This window comes from Mustela nivalis, assembly GCF_964662115.1.
Source record: "Mustela nivalis genome assembly, chromosome: 1".
NCBI classification, from domain to species: Eukaryota; Metazoa; Chordata; class Mammalia; order Carnivora; family Mustelidae; genus Mustela; species Mustela nivalis.
The window spans coordinates 147,919,199-147,934,634 of NC_139020.1; positions in this window are offsets into that span (position 1 = coordinate 147,919,199).

Below are 15,436 nucleotides of genomic sequence, written 5' to 3' on the forward strand. Positions count from 1 at the left end.
CAAAAAAATAAAATAAAATGAATTTCTTATAGTCAGAAAAAAAAAAAACCCCAAAACATATAATGTATTATTAGCCCGAGGGGTACAGGTCTGTGAATCACCAGGTTTACACATTTCAAGGCACTCATCATAGCACATGCTGTGCCGAATGTCCATATGAGGATTGTTTTCTATGTTTCTCTGATAGGCGTGTGCTACGTGTGTCCTGTGAGCATCTTGGATGTGGCACATGTGTGGTGTATGTTTTGTCTGGTCATATGTGGTGATGAGGTGGTCACATGCATTCACGTGTGTGTGGTATAGGTGTATTGTATGTGGTGTGTGTGTATTCTGGTGGTTGCCTGTGCGAGGTGTGAGTGCAGGGTATATGTGTGTGTTCTATGTGGGAGTGGTGTGTGTATGGTGTATGCCTTGTGTGGGTGTGTTCTCTTTGTAGTGTATGGGTGTAGGTTGTATGTGTGCTGTGTGTGTGACCTCTTAGTGCTGTGTCGGCAGGCGATGGGTTGTGCATGGTGTGTATGTGTTGTTGGTGCTGTTGGCGTGTGTTGGAATGTGTCCGTTTCCTTGGATTTTGTGGAGCCCATGGGGTGTGCCTTAGTATGTGTGATTTGCAGTGAGAGAGGGCATGTGTTTGGTGATTGTATGGCTAATTGTTGGTGCACTAAGCACAGGAACTTCTTGCAGTGACTGCACGGGGTTAGAGGACCATAGTTTTGGGGGGATATCAGACACCGATTATGGTGGCTGAACACAGAACAAAAGCGAACTCGTCAAAATCTGGGGCAATTCTGCATGAGTGAGAGCTCCATGACTCCTGAATGTGAGCCAAGACACAGTTCGAAATATGGAAGGTTATGGGAGTTCCTATTAGGGGGATCCATACAGGAAGGTAAACAAACAGAAAAATCAACCAGGGAAAGAGATAACTAAGTTTATTTCCTCTTGCCCCAGGAATGAGGCCAACTCCCATCCAAACCCCTCGTTTGGCCTACACACAAACATTTCCTATTGAGCCTCTTCAGACACCTGAAGTTTCCAGATGTCCCAGGTGTTCTGAAACCCAATTTGGAGGGGCCATGCCCTGCAACCTAACCACGGTCCTGGGAAGTCTATAGGAATCTCCTCTTTAAAGGGAGCATATGGCTCTTTTACACTGACATGGAAGGATCCATTAGGATCCTCCAGTTGTAGGAAGAGAGAAAAGGATAGGAGCACCTGGTGGGCTCTGTGGGTTAAGTATCTGATCCTTGGTAACTGCTGAGGTCATGATCTCATGGGTTGTGGGATGGAGTGTCCTTGTCCTGGTGCATGCTCTGCAGGGAGTCTACACAAAGATTCTCTCCCTCTGCCCCTCCCCCAACTCATGCACAATCTTCTCACTCAAACAAATCAATGATGTTCAGATAGGACCCCCTAGCCCAGTCTCCCAATGAGTTGGCTTTCTCAGGACAAAGACACAAGTCTAGGTTTGGGTGATGGGAAATCGCCACTGGTGACACCAGAGAGTTTGTCAGCAAGAGACTTCCATTCTTCTTTTAGAAATAGAGAGACCGTGTCTTGCCTTAGATAATTCTCCTTCCCTTCAAGCCAGTAACAAGAGAAAGCAGTCGTTCAGCAGAGGCATGGGATTATTCTCCATGGAAGCTCCTATATTTGCAACTGGACCTTTGGTCAATATTCACTGAATATGATCTGGAATAGCCCTCACCAGGACTGGAAGAGTACTCAAACTGACCTCGCCATCTGGTCTTCAGAATGGAGGCATCAGAGGGGTCAAAGAGTAGAGTCAACTGACCACTGATTCCAGTCCTTACTCCATGCAGCCAAGCAGCATGCAGTCACAAGAAAGAGCACCGGATTCCTTGGCGTTTTTGACATAGACTTCTCTCATTGAGCACAGGACCACAAGGAAAACTTGCCACCAACCAATGAGCGCTGGCTGTGTGAGTGACAGCTCCATATCTCACAAATGTGAACCAAGGGAAGGTTGAAAAATCAGCAAGCTTGGGAGAATGGCTACAGGAGGGCCAGTGTTGTCTATTCCAATGGGAATTAAATCAATCTGGCAATTGTTTTAAGTTGTTTCCTTTTGCTACAGAAATGTGCCCAGGTGTCTCTGAAAACCTCTAGCCCAGCCTCCACTGCCCTATTACAAGCCCTTATCCCTCCCAATGTCCATGGATTTCTGAGACCAAATTGCAATGGATCCTGGGGCCCAACCAAATGCACAGGCCCAAGGGCCCAGTCAGTGAGCTCACTGTATCAGGAATTAGAAACAGCTGTGGAATTGGGCAAAGGGAACCTCTGCTGGCTGCACCTGGGAGCCCTGTCAGCAAGCGGCCTGGATTCTTCCTGCCAAAAAGCAATGAAAGCTTCTGGCCCTGGCTCCTTTTCCTGTATTTCCCATTTTGAGTACAGGGAGGAGTGGCTCAGGGAGAGCAGGGCTGCTTTGGGGGGCGACTCTCAAAAGTTTTGCACTGGGGCTCAGTGCACTGTACCAGGCAAGGGCTCTTTCAGAAGACGCCCTGCCATGCAGCATTCTGGACAGGTGTGAACAATCTTTTCTTCCTCATGAGTATATGTCAGTCAGCCTGGGGAAGGAGACAACCTGGCTATGTATAAGCAGACTGACACCAGCCAACCAAGAAATAAGCAGGACTCTGTGTGGGTGTGTGACTGAGTGTGGTTGGTGTTTCAGTATGATATGAATCTGAAATGTGATCTGAGTCTTAAGGGGGTTGTGTGTTTTACATTGTTGTGTTGAATAGGTGACTATCTCTGTACTTGAGGTGTGTTGAGTGTGTGCATTTCATGAGCCATATGGATGTGTTGTGCGTCTTGTGTGTCTTGGTGTCAGTGTGTGATGGAGAGGTGTATGGTATGGTGTATATTGGATATTTCTGTAGTGTATATCTGTGGTGGTAGTGTGTGATGTGTGTGTATGTTATGCAAACAGGGCGTTTGTGGGCTATATGTTGTGCATGTGCTATTTGTTTTCTTTGTTACTGGTTATGTCCAGTGCAGTTTTGGATGGACTATGTGTGCTGTGTTTGATGTATCTATGGTGATGCATGGTGTGTATGTTTTTGTCTGAGTATGTTGTGCCTTTTTATGTGATCTCTGTGTGGTATGCTTGCGGGAGATGCATGGTGTGTGTGGTGTATTGTCGTGTGTGTATGGTGTTTGTGTTGTATATGCTTGGCATGCTGTTCACTGGGCTAAGTGTTGTGTGTTTCTGGTATTTATGTGGCTTGTGCTGTTATGTGACCTGTTATGTGCTGTTATGTGACCTGGGTGTGATGTGTCTACACACATGTTAATGTGGCCTACACACAAAAACATTTTTTTACCAAGCCTCTTCAGACACCTCAATTTTCCACATTTCCAATTTTCCAATTCTAAAACCCAATTATGAGAATCCCTGTGATGCAACATAACCACAGTCCTGAGAACTCTGTGGGAGTCTCCTCTTTCAAGTGAGGATACTGCTCTGAGATACGGAATGAGAATGGTCTTTGCAATCCTCTCATTTCTGATAAAGAGAAAAGGGTAGGAGCACCTGGTTGGCTCTGTGGGTTAAGTATCAGACTCTTGGTTGCAGCAGAGGTCACGATCTCATGGGCTGTGGAATGGAGCCCCTTGTCATGGTGTGTGCTCTGTGGGGAGTCTACATGAAGATCCTCTCATTCTGCCCCTCCCCAAAGGCATGTGCAGCCTCCATCCCTCTTTCTCAAAAAAATCAATAATTTTCAAAATGGAACTATTCACCCCATGTCCCAATGAGTTGGCTTTCTCAGGACTAAGGAATTCCTCTGAGCTCGGGCAAAAGGAACCCTCCAGTTGCTACACCAAAGAGCTTATCAGAAAGTAGCTTCCATTCTTCTTTCAGAAATAGAGGGAAAATCTGCCCCTGAATATTTCTTGCAGGGCTGACTTGGTGGTGACTTATTCTTTCAGTTTCTGAAAGTCCTGGAAGCTCCTTCCCTCTCCATCTGTTCTGAATCATAGTCTTGGTGCGTAAGGTATTCTTGGTTCATGTTTTTTTCATTTAGTACCTTGAATAGGTCCTGCCTGCTATTTCTGGATTGCTAGGTCTCTCTGGAGAAGTCTGATGTTATTCTGATGTTCCTCCATCGGTATGTAAGAAATCTGTTTCCTCTAGCTGCCCTCAGGGTATGTTCTTTAGCTCTAAGATTTGCAGTCTTTACTGTTAGATGACCAGGTGTTGATCTATTTTTATTGATTTGGAAGGTATCCTCTCTGCCTCTTGGACACAAATGCTTGTTTCCTTCCCCACATTAAGGAAGTTCTCTGCTATGATTTGCTCAAATATACCTTCTAGTCCTTTCTCTTTCATCGCCTCCGGGATTCAAATAATTCTGACTTTGGAAAGTTTCTTGGTATCTTTGATCTTCTAAGCCTATTTGCCTGTGCTACTAGCTATGCATCCCTATATTCTTCAGCTTCTTTCCTTTCTATCGGATTATCTTTTAGATCACTAAATCATTCTTCTGCCTCATTTACACTGGTTGGTAGAGTATCCAGTTGACCCTGCATTTCATTCATAACATTTTTAAGTTTGGCTTGATTAGACCTCATTTTGACCCTTAGAAATTCTATATTGTCACTAATGTTTTTTCTTTTTTCAAGCCTAGCTATTGACTTTATGATTGCTGTCCTAAAGTATATCTCTGACATCCTCCTTATATCCATATCCATTGGTTCTGTGCCAGAAGACATTGTCTCTGATTTTTTTCTTTTGGGGAGTTCCTCCTTCTAGTCATTCTTTAGAGGGATTGTGGACTGAATGGACAAAGTCCAGAATATCAACCATGACCCAACTTAGATGAATCCTAGCCAAATCCCAAGTGGTCAGATGCCACCAACAAAAAGACAAAGCCAAAAGGAAAGACAATAAATTTTTAAAAATTAAAACAATTTTTTAAATTTAGAGAACAAATTAGTAAAAATTTTCAATATTAAAAATGGGTGTGGGGGCACCTGGGTGGCTCAGTGGGTTAAGCCACTGCTTTTGGCTCAGGTCATGATCTCAGGGTCATGGGATCAAGTCCCACATCAAGCTCTCTGCTCAGCGGGGAGCCTGCTTCCTTCTCTCTCTCTCTCTCTGCCTGCCTCTCTGCCTACTTGTAATCTCTCTCCATCAAATAAATAAATAAAATCTTTTTTAAAAAATGGGTGTGATAAAGGGGTTTATAATCTCTCACGTGGAGAAAGCATAGTGTTTCAGTTGTTCCTCGGTATATTTTGGTCTGTGTGTTAAAGGACAGTATGTCCCAAATTCACTAGGAAAGTAAAACTTGCATATACAAAAAGGGAAAACTGAGTAAAGTGAAGCACTGGCCAAAATAAAGCATATATCTATAGTAAGTATAGGTGAGTAAAAATATAAGTTAAAAATGTAACTATGAAAAATGAGTTGGTGTAGTACATATCTAGTTGAATGGAGGAGAAGGTATAAAGAAAAATACAGAGGGGGAAAAAGTATGAGAAGAGGAAAAGAAAGAAAGAAAAGGAGAATTATACCTGAAAATACAGGTGGTGGGTATTATAGAGGGCACGGATTGCATGGAGCACTGGGTGTGATGCAAAAATAATGAATACTGTTATGCTGAAAATAAATAAAAAATAAATTTAAAAAATAAATAAATAATTTAAAAAAATAAACAAGTTGTGAGGCCACACCTGGAGCTCAATATTCAATTTTCTCCTGGTTTTGGGGATTTCACTCTTTTAGGATCCCAAGGATTGTAATCCACCAGTTCTTCCAGCCTGTCTTCTGGGGAAATGGCCTGCTGCACTGTTTCTCAGGTAACTGTGCTTGTACAGAGTTGCTCCACTCCCTGTGGGGATGGGTTCAGTAGAAAATGGATTTCTTGTTCTTTTTTTCATTCCCTGGGGACTTTCTGTGCTTCTTCAGGGCATCAGGGCAAAAATGCCTGTGGCTAAACCTCTGGCCTAGAGCAGAAAATTTGCAGTCTGCCCTCTTTAATAAATTCTCCAGGACAGTCTCCACTTCTTTTCACACTGCTGAAAACCACAGCCTCTCACAGTACACACCAACAGCTAATCTCTCAGAAGCATTTTCAGGGGCCTGGGAGCATCCCTAATCTTTGTGTTTCTAAAACCATGAGTAGCTGTGGGCTTACACTCACACCCGAGGTTCTAGAATCAGGTCTGAGTTCCACCCTAAAGCCCTTTCCAGTCACTACTGCTCTGCTAGTTGTAGAGGCAGGTTCCAGATTTTTTTCAGACTGTTCAAGGAAAAAGTATATATCAACCCACCCATTTCAAGGTTTCTGGCTATCTGTACTAGGAGTCCCATCCTGGGCTTCCTGACCATGATCTGCTTCCTAGATCCAATGCTCAGGTCTTGTACCATTTCAGGAATCTCCTTTTGCTTTGAGGTCCTTCATAACCTGGGTCCACAATGCCCTACCTAGAATTCTGCCTTTCCATTTCCAAAGGCCCCCTCAGTGAGGGGTATCTATTACTAGAGCACCTTTCTTTCTTTTTTTTTTTTTAAAGAGCTTATTTATTTTATTTGACAGAGAGAGAGAGCACAAGTAGGCAGAGAGGCAGGCAGAGACAGAGGGGGAAGCAAGCTCCCCACCGAGCAGAGAGCCGATGTGGGGCTCGATCCCAGGACACTGAGATCATGACCTGAGCCGAAGGCAGATGCCTCATCCACTGAGCCACCCAGGAACCCCTAGAGCAGCTTTCTAATGGTTCTGATTTTGTGCCCTGGTGTTATATCACTTTCCAGGTACCATCTTATGGTGTTTATCTTCTGATACCTCCCCGCAGAGTCACAAAAAAGTATCATGTCATCTACAGAGAGAGAGTTTTATTTCTTTTTTTATGACAATTTGAATGCCCTTAATCCATTTTTGTTGTCTGATTACTGAGGGTAGAGCTTCTAGTACTATGTTCAAATATAGTGGTGAGAGTTGGCATCCCTGTCATATTCCTGATATTAAGGGAAAATCTCTCAGGTTTTCCTACTGAGAACGATATTCACTGTGAGCTTTTCTAGGTGGATTTGATTTTCAGGTTCATTCCATCTGTCCCTTTACATTGAAGACTTTTAATTAAGAAAGGATGCTGTATTTTGTCAATATGTTTTTTCTGCATCAATTTATACAATCATATGGTTCTTGTGTTTTCTTTAATCAATGTACTCTATTATGTTGATTAATTTGTGAATGTTGAACTCCCCCACTTTCTTCCCTTAAATAAAGCTTACCTAGTCATGGTGAGTAATGCTTTTTAAAAAATATTTTATTAACCCATTTTTGTAAGAGAGAGAAAGAGAGAAAAAGCAGAGGGAAGGGACAGTGGGAGAAAGAGTCTCCCCACCCAGCAAGGATCCTGACACAAGACTCAATCCCAGGACCCTGGGATCACAACCTGAGCTGAAGGCAGCCACCCAATGAACAGAGCCACATGGTCACCTGAAAATTATCCTTTTAATGTACTGTTGGATCCTATTGGCTAGTATCTTCTTTTGGGGGTGTGAAATACATATGTCAAATTTTTAAAAAATATACAGTCCATAAAAGCCTGTACAAAAGTTCTCCAGATTGTTTTTGGTTATGAATTTCCCTAATAATTAACTAAAATTAACTATCTTATTCATTTAGTTAGTTTTATATCTTATAAGTAAACATTATCAAAATCACCTCACTCTGGTTTCTTTTTCAAATTATGATATTAAAATATATCATTTTTCACTTACATTTTAAAATTTTATTTTATTTTTTCAGTGTTTCAAGATTCATTATTTATGCACCAGACCCAGTGCTCCATGTGCCTTCCTTAATACCCACCACCAGCCACACCTAACCCCCATCTCTGCCCCTCCAAAACCCTCATGTTGTTTCTCAGAGGACACAGTCTCTCATGGTTCGCCTCCCCCTCCACTTTCCACCAAATCACTTCTCCTCTCCTTCACACAATGTCCTCTGTGCTATTCCTTATGCTCCATAAGTGAAACCAGATGATAATTGACTCTCTCTGCTTGATGTATTTCACTCAGAATAATCTCCAGTTCCTTCCATGTTGATACAAAAGTTGAGCATTCATCCCTTCTGATGGAGGCATAATACTCCACTGAATATATGGACCATAGCTTCTTTATCCACTCATTTGTTGAAAGACCTCTTGATTCTTTCCACAGTTTGGCAACTGTGACCATTGCTGCTATGAACATTGGTATACAGATGGCCCTTTCTTCCACTACATCTGTATCTCTGGCGTAAATACCAAGTAGTACAATTGAAGGGTCATAGGTAAGCTCTATTTTTCATTTCTTAAGGAATCTCCACACAGTTTTTCCAAAGTGGCTGCACCAACTTGCTTTTCCACCAACACTGTAAGAGGGTTCCCCTTTCTCCACATCCTCTCCAACACTTGTTGTTTACTGTCTTGTTAACTTTGGCCATTCTAACTGGTGTAAGATGACATCTCAATGTGGTTTTGATTTGAATGTCCCTGATGGATAATGATGATGAGCATTTGTTCATGTGTCTGTTAGACATTTATGTGTCTTCTTTGGTGAAGTGTCTGTTGATGTCTTCTGCCCATTTTTTGACATATTATCTGTTTTTCCAGTGTTGAGTTTGAAGCGTTCTTTACTGATCTTGGATATCAGTCCTTTGTCTGTAGTGTCATTGTGAATATCTTCTCCTTCTGTGGGTTACCTCTTTGTTTTGATCTTGATGAAGTCCCAAAAGTTCATTTCACTCCATGACTTTGCAGACATGTCTTGAAAAACGTTGCTGTGGCCGATGTCAAAGAGGTTACTATCTATTTTGTTCTCTCGGATGTTGATAGATTCTGGCCTCACATGGAATTCTTTTGTTCCTTTTGAGTTTATCTTTGTATATGGTGTAAGAGAATGGTCAAGTTTCATTCTTCTGGACATAGCTCTTTAATTTTTCTCAGCACCATTTATTGAAGAAACACTCTTTTTTCCACTGGTTATTTTTCCTGCTTTGTTAAAGATTATTTGACCATAAGGTTGTGGGCTCATATATCTGCTTCGGATCTCTCTGGCATTCTGGAGCTGCCCACACAGCCACAGATAGTATTTCTCGTGGTTTTGGGTACAAGTGAGAGTTCCTGTGACCTGTGACCTGTGACCCCAGAGACTGTGACTAGGAATGTGCTCTGCCAGTGGCAGAGGGGGAATTTATGTGCTCTGGAGCACCCAGAGGGGAACAGACTGAGGCTTCTCTCTGAAAGGGAGGTCCATGTGCAGTTTTCTTTCCTCTAAACCTCCAAAGAATGGCAAAAGCTGCCGTAGGAAGAAAAAACAAACAAACTAACTAACTAACTAACTAACTAACAAAACCTCCAGAGAACAAAAGCCTGAAAAACCGGTTTTCTAAGAGCCCAGCCCCTTGATGGGGACAGAAGGACTCAATTCTAGCAAGACTCACTGAAAATCCATGCAGCAGGCCCCTCCCCCAGAAAGCCAGCCCCCCCGCAAAAGAGCGGACAACCACCACTTTTATTACCTGCGTTTTTCTTTTGCTTTTCTGTTTTTTAATTCAATTTTATTTTATTTTATTTTTAATATTCATGTAGAGATAAGCTTCAAGGTAATCCCCATTCCCCAATCAATGCCACCACTACAGGCAAACCAGTTTTAATCCCCATTTATCTAGGGAAAATTGAGTCCTTTAACAAAGATATTAAGACACATCCAGGAAGAATCAAAACAATTTTCCTCACCCACACAGAATTTATAACCACCTTCCCATATTTTTCTTCCATCACTGTTTCTGTGTATTTGTTTTTGTTCTGGTAGTATATAAAACTTATACTTGGGATTAGCAAGACAGGAAACAACATGTGTTGGAGGGGATGTGGAGAAAAGGGGAACCCTCTTCCACTGTTGGTGGGAATGCAAGTTGGTGCAGCCTCTTTGGAGAACAGTGTGGAGATTCCTCAAGAAATTAAAAATAGAGCTTCCCTATGACCCTGCAATTACACTCCTGGGTATTTACCCCAAATATAACAACGCAGTGAAAAGAAGGGCCACCAGTACCCCAATGTTTATAACAGCAATGGCCACGGTCACCAAACTGTGGAAAGAACCAAGATGCCCTTCAATGGACGGATAAGGAAGATGTGGTCCATATACACCACGGAGTATTATGTCTCCACCAGAAAGGACAAATACCCAACTTTTGTAGCAACATGGATGGGACTGGAAGAGATTATGCTGAGTGAAATAAGTCAAGCAGAGAGAGTCAATGATCATATGGTTTCACATATTTGTGGAGCATAACAAAAAGCATGGAGGACATGGGGAGTTAGAGAGGAGAAGGGAGTTGTAGGAAATTGGAAGGGGAGGTGAACCATGAGAGACTATGGACTCTGAAAAACAATCTGAGGGTTTTGAAGGGGCAGGAGGTGGGAGGTCGGGGTACCAGGTGGTGGGTATTATAGAGGGCATGGATTGCATGGAGCACTGGGTGTGCAAAAATAATGAATACTGTTATGTTGAAAATAAAAAATAAATTTAAAAAAACCCTTATACTTGAGGTTCTTTTTGATGAGGTTCTATTTATTTATTTATTATTTTTCTCTTGTCATCTACTTTTGTTGGTCTTTTTGTTTGTCTGTTTCTGTTTTTATGCTTCATAAATCTTACTTTTGGGGCCCGCTTGATCTGGGTCTTCTCTTTTATTTTATCTTTGTTTTTCTTGCTTTTGTTGCTGTCTCTGTCTCTCTCTTTTTTACTTTTTTCTTTCTTTTTGGTGGGGACTCTCGATTGCTCAGAAGCATTCCAGGGTATACCCTGCCTGAATCATGATTGATACTTTCAGCTACACAACCCTTCAGCCATCTCCCATTAAAATGGCTATATGGAGGAATGCCCAACAGAAGAAAATTCAGAGACTGTGCCCTCTCCATCAGAGATATTGGATATTGACATAGGCAACATGTTGGAAAGGGAATTCAGGCTAACAATTACCCAGGCAATAGCTAGGTTGGAGAAAGACTTTGATTACAAAATGGAATTGATTAGGGTAGGAGTGAAAGCCACAAGAGATGATGTTAACAATGCTCTCAATTAGTTCCAACCTAGTCTAAATTCTCTAAAAGCTAGGGTAACTGAGGCAAAAGATAGAATTAGTGATCTGGAGGACAAACAGATAGAGAAAAAGGATCAGGAAGAAACCTGGAATAAACAGCTTAGAAGCCATGAAAACAGAGTTAGGGAAATAAATGCTACCGTGAAAAGTTCCATCATCAGAATTATTGTTGTCCCTGAGGGGGAGGAGAAGGAAAGAAGATTAGAAGATATAGTTGAACAAATTCTTCATGAAAATTTTCCCAATCTGTCAAATGGAACCAGTGTTCGTGTCCTAGAGGCAGAAAGGTCTCCCTCAACATCTTAGACTCTAGAAAGACCTCGAGACACCTGATTCTGAAAATGATGAATCATAATTGTAAACAGGAGCTCCTGAAAGCAGGTAAGATGAAGAAATCACTCATGTACAGAGGAAAGGCCATCAGAATAATGCCAGACCTGTCCACAGAAACCTAGGAAGCCAGAAAAGGCTGGCAAGATGTTTTAAGGGCACTAAATGAGAAAAGCATGCAGCCAAGAATACTTTATCCAGCAAGACTGACATTCAAAATGGATGGTGAGATAAAGTGTTTTCAAGACCAGCAAGGTTTAAAAGAGTATGTGGCCACCAAGCCAGCACTGCAGGAAATATTAAAAGGGGTTCTCTATTCCACTGGTCTATGTGTCTGTTTTTATGCCAGTGCCATGCTGTCCTGCTGACCACAGCTTTGTAATAAAGCTTGAAATCAGGTAACGTGATGCCCCCAGTTTTATTTTTGTTTTTCAACATTTCCTTAGCAATTCGGGGTCTCTTCTGATTCCATACAAATTTCTGGATTATTTGCTCCAACTCTTTGAAGAATACTGGTGGAATTTTGATCAGAATGGCATTAAAAGTATAGATTGCTCTAGGCAGTATAGACATTTTAACAATGTTTATTCTTCTGATCCAAGAGCATGGAATGGTCTTCCATCTTTTTGTGTCTTCTTCAATTTCTTTCATAAGTGTTCTATAGTTCCTCAAATACAGATCCTTTACATCTTTGGTTAGGTTGATTCCAAGGTATCTTATGGTTCTTGGTGCTATAGTAAATGGAATCAATTCTCTAATTTCCCTTTCTGTATTTTCATTGTTAGTGTATAAGAAAGCCACTGATTTCTGCACATTGACATTGTATCCTGCCACGTTGCTGAATTGTTGTATGAGTTCTAGTAGTTTGGGGGTGGAGTCTTTTGGGTTTTCCATATAAAGAATCATGTCATCTGTGAAGAGAGAGAGTTTGACTTCTTCCTTGCCAATTTGGATACCTTTTATTTCTCTTTGTTGTCTGATTGCTGTTGCTAGGACTTCTAATACTATGTTGAACAAGAGTGGTGAGAGTGGGCATTCTTGTCTTGTTCCTGATCTCAACAGGAAGGCTGCAAGCTTTTTCCCATTGAGGATGATATTTGCTGTCGGTTTTTCATAGACAGAGTTGATGAAGTTCAGGAATGTTCCCTCGATCCCTATACTTTGAAGCATTTTAATCAGGAATGGATGCTGGATTTTGTCAAATGTCTTTCTGCATCAATTGAGAGGACCATGTGGTTCTTCTCTCTTCTCATATTAATTTGTTGTATCCCATTTGCGAATGTTGAACCATCCTTGTAGCCCAGGGATGAATCCCACCTGGTCATGGTGGATAATCTTTTTAATGTGATGTTGGATCCTATTTTCTAGGATCTTGTTGAGAATCTTAGCATCCATACTCATCAGTGATATTGGTCTGAAATTCTCCTTTTTGGTATGGTCTTTGCCTGGCTTGGGGATAAGGGTAATGCTGAGCCCAGATATGGACCCTCAACTCTATTGTCAATTAATCTTCAACAAAACAGGAAAAAATATACAGTGGAAAAAAGACAGTCTCTTCAAGAAATGGTGCTGGGAAAACTGGGCAGCTATATGTAGAAGAATGAAACTCGACCATTCTCTTATACCGTACACAAAGATAAACTCAAAATGGATAAAAGACCTCAACATGAGGCAGGAATCCATCAGAATCCTAGAGGAGAACATAGGCAGTAATCTCTTCGATGTCAGCAACAGCAACTTCTTTCAAGATATGTCTCCAAAGGCAAAGGAAACAAAAGCAAAAATAAACTTTTGGGACTTCATCAAGATCAAAAGCTTCTGCACAGCAAAGGAATCAGTCAAGAAAACAAAGAGGCAACCCATGGAATGGGAGAAGATATTTGCATATGACAGTACAGACAAAAGGTTGATATCCAGGATCCATAAATAACTCCTCAAACTCAACACACACAAAACAGACAATCATATAAAAAAATGGGCAGAAGATATGAACAGACACTTCTCCAATGAAGACATACACATGGCTATCAGATACATGAAAAAAATGAACATCATCATTAGCCATTAGGGAGATTCAAATTAAAACCACATTCAGATACCACCTTACACCAGTTAGAATGGCCAAAATTAACAAGACAGGAAACAACATGTGTTGGAGAGGATGTGGAGAAAGGGGAACCCTCTTCCACTGTTGGTGGGAAAGCAAGTTGGTGCAGCCACTTTGGAGAACAGTGTGGAGATTCCTCAAGAAATTAAAAATAGAACTTCCCTATGACCCTGCAATTGCACTACTGGGTATTTACCCCAATGACACAAATGTAGTGAAAAGAAGGGCCATCTGTACCCCAATGTTTATAGCAGCAATGGCCACGGTCGCCAAACTGTGGAAAGAACCAAGATGCCCTTCAACGGACAACTGGATAAGGAAGATGTGGTCCATATACACTATGGAGTATTATGTCTCCATCAGAAAGGATGAATACCCAACTTTTGTAGCAACATGGATGCTGGAAGAGATTATGGGACTGGAAGAGATTATGCTGAATGAAATAAGTCAAGCAGAGAGAGTCAAGTATCATATGGTTTCACATATTTGTGGAGCATAACAAGTAGCATGGAGGACAAGGGGAGATGGAAAGGGGAAGGGAGTTGAGGGAAATTGGAAGTGGAGGTGAACCATGAGAGACTATGGACTCTGAAAAACAATCTGAGGGTTTTGAAGGGGCAGGGTGTGTGAGGTTGGGGGAACCAGGTGGTGGGTATTGGAGAGGGCATGGATTACATGGAGCATTGGGTGTGGCGCAAAAATAATGAATACTGTTATGCTGAAAATAAATTTAAAAAAAAGAAAGAAAAAAAAGAGTGAGACATTGTATCAGCTCACATAGGGATTACCTTATAGTGAATGAAGCTGACAAGCTAACAGTATTAACATAGTGTTTCAAATAAGTACTATGAGAAACACAAAAGTAAGGGCATCTCCAGGAGAAGGAGGTTTCTCAGCTAAGTCTTGAAGAACAAGTACAAGTTTTCAAGATAATATGAGTGTCTCTACTCTTGGCAACATCCATTCCCATTCAAGCACAATAGCTTGGGGTTCCTTCCCATATTCTAGGTAGCTACCTTATTTTTAACGTGTATAAGAGTTTCTAGCTGTTTAAGAGGGTGCTGTGCACATAGATAATGTCACAATGTCTGAGCAGTTTGGGGAAAGAAAATCTCCAGACCTGACTGTGCTTCTGTCTTTGTGGTCTCCTTAAATCAAAAGTTTGTTACTGTTATTATTATTATTACAAACAAATGAGTCAAAGACACAGCAGGCCTTGCCAGTAATCTGGATACAGTGGATAAAGAAGTGGGAGGAAACATACTAGAAAACATCTCTTATACATACAGTGTGCCAAGCACCATTCTAATACACACACACACACACACACACACATATGTTTGCATATATATATATATATATATATATATATATATATATAATTCAATCCTCATATTAATGTTATGATTTAGGTACTATTCTTATCTTTATTTAACAGATAAGGAAGCTGTAGCACAGAAAGGCCAAGTAATTTGACCATGGTTACCCAGCCCATAGTATGACATCCAGGGTTCTAGTTTGGGCCCCTGAGTGAATGGTAGTGCCTTTCATGTTGATGGGAATATGGGTGAAGCTGAATGAATGCTGCCTTAGGCATATAGAATTTCTGTTACCATACCAAAAATTACTCATAATTTCTGTTACTCATACCAAAGCTTGTGTGATGCTTTATCAGAGAGGTCATGGTAGCATTCCCTCAGATCTCTTTGGCCCAAATGGATGTGTCCCAAGATGCTATATGGGAGGCATCATGCAGCATGTCTTTCCCACTGAGACTCAACCCAGTCACACGGTACATCAGACCCACAGTGCTGGCCACAGAGGGACCTATAAAGTTTAGACGTACCACCCTGATGAAGCTAGCCCTCACAGA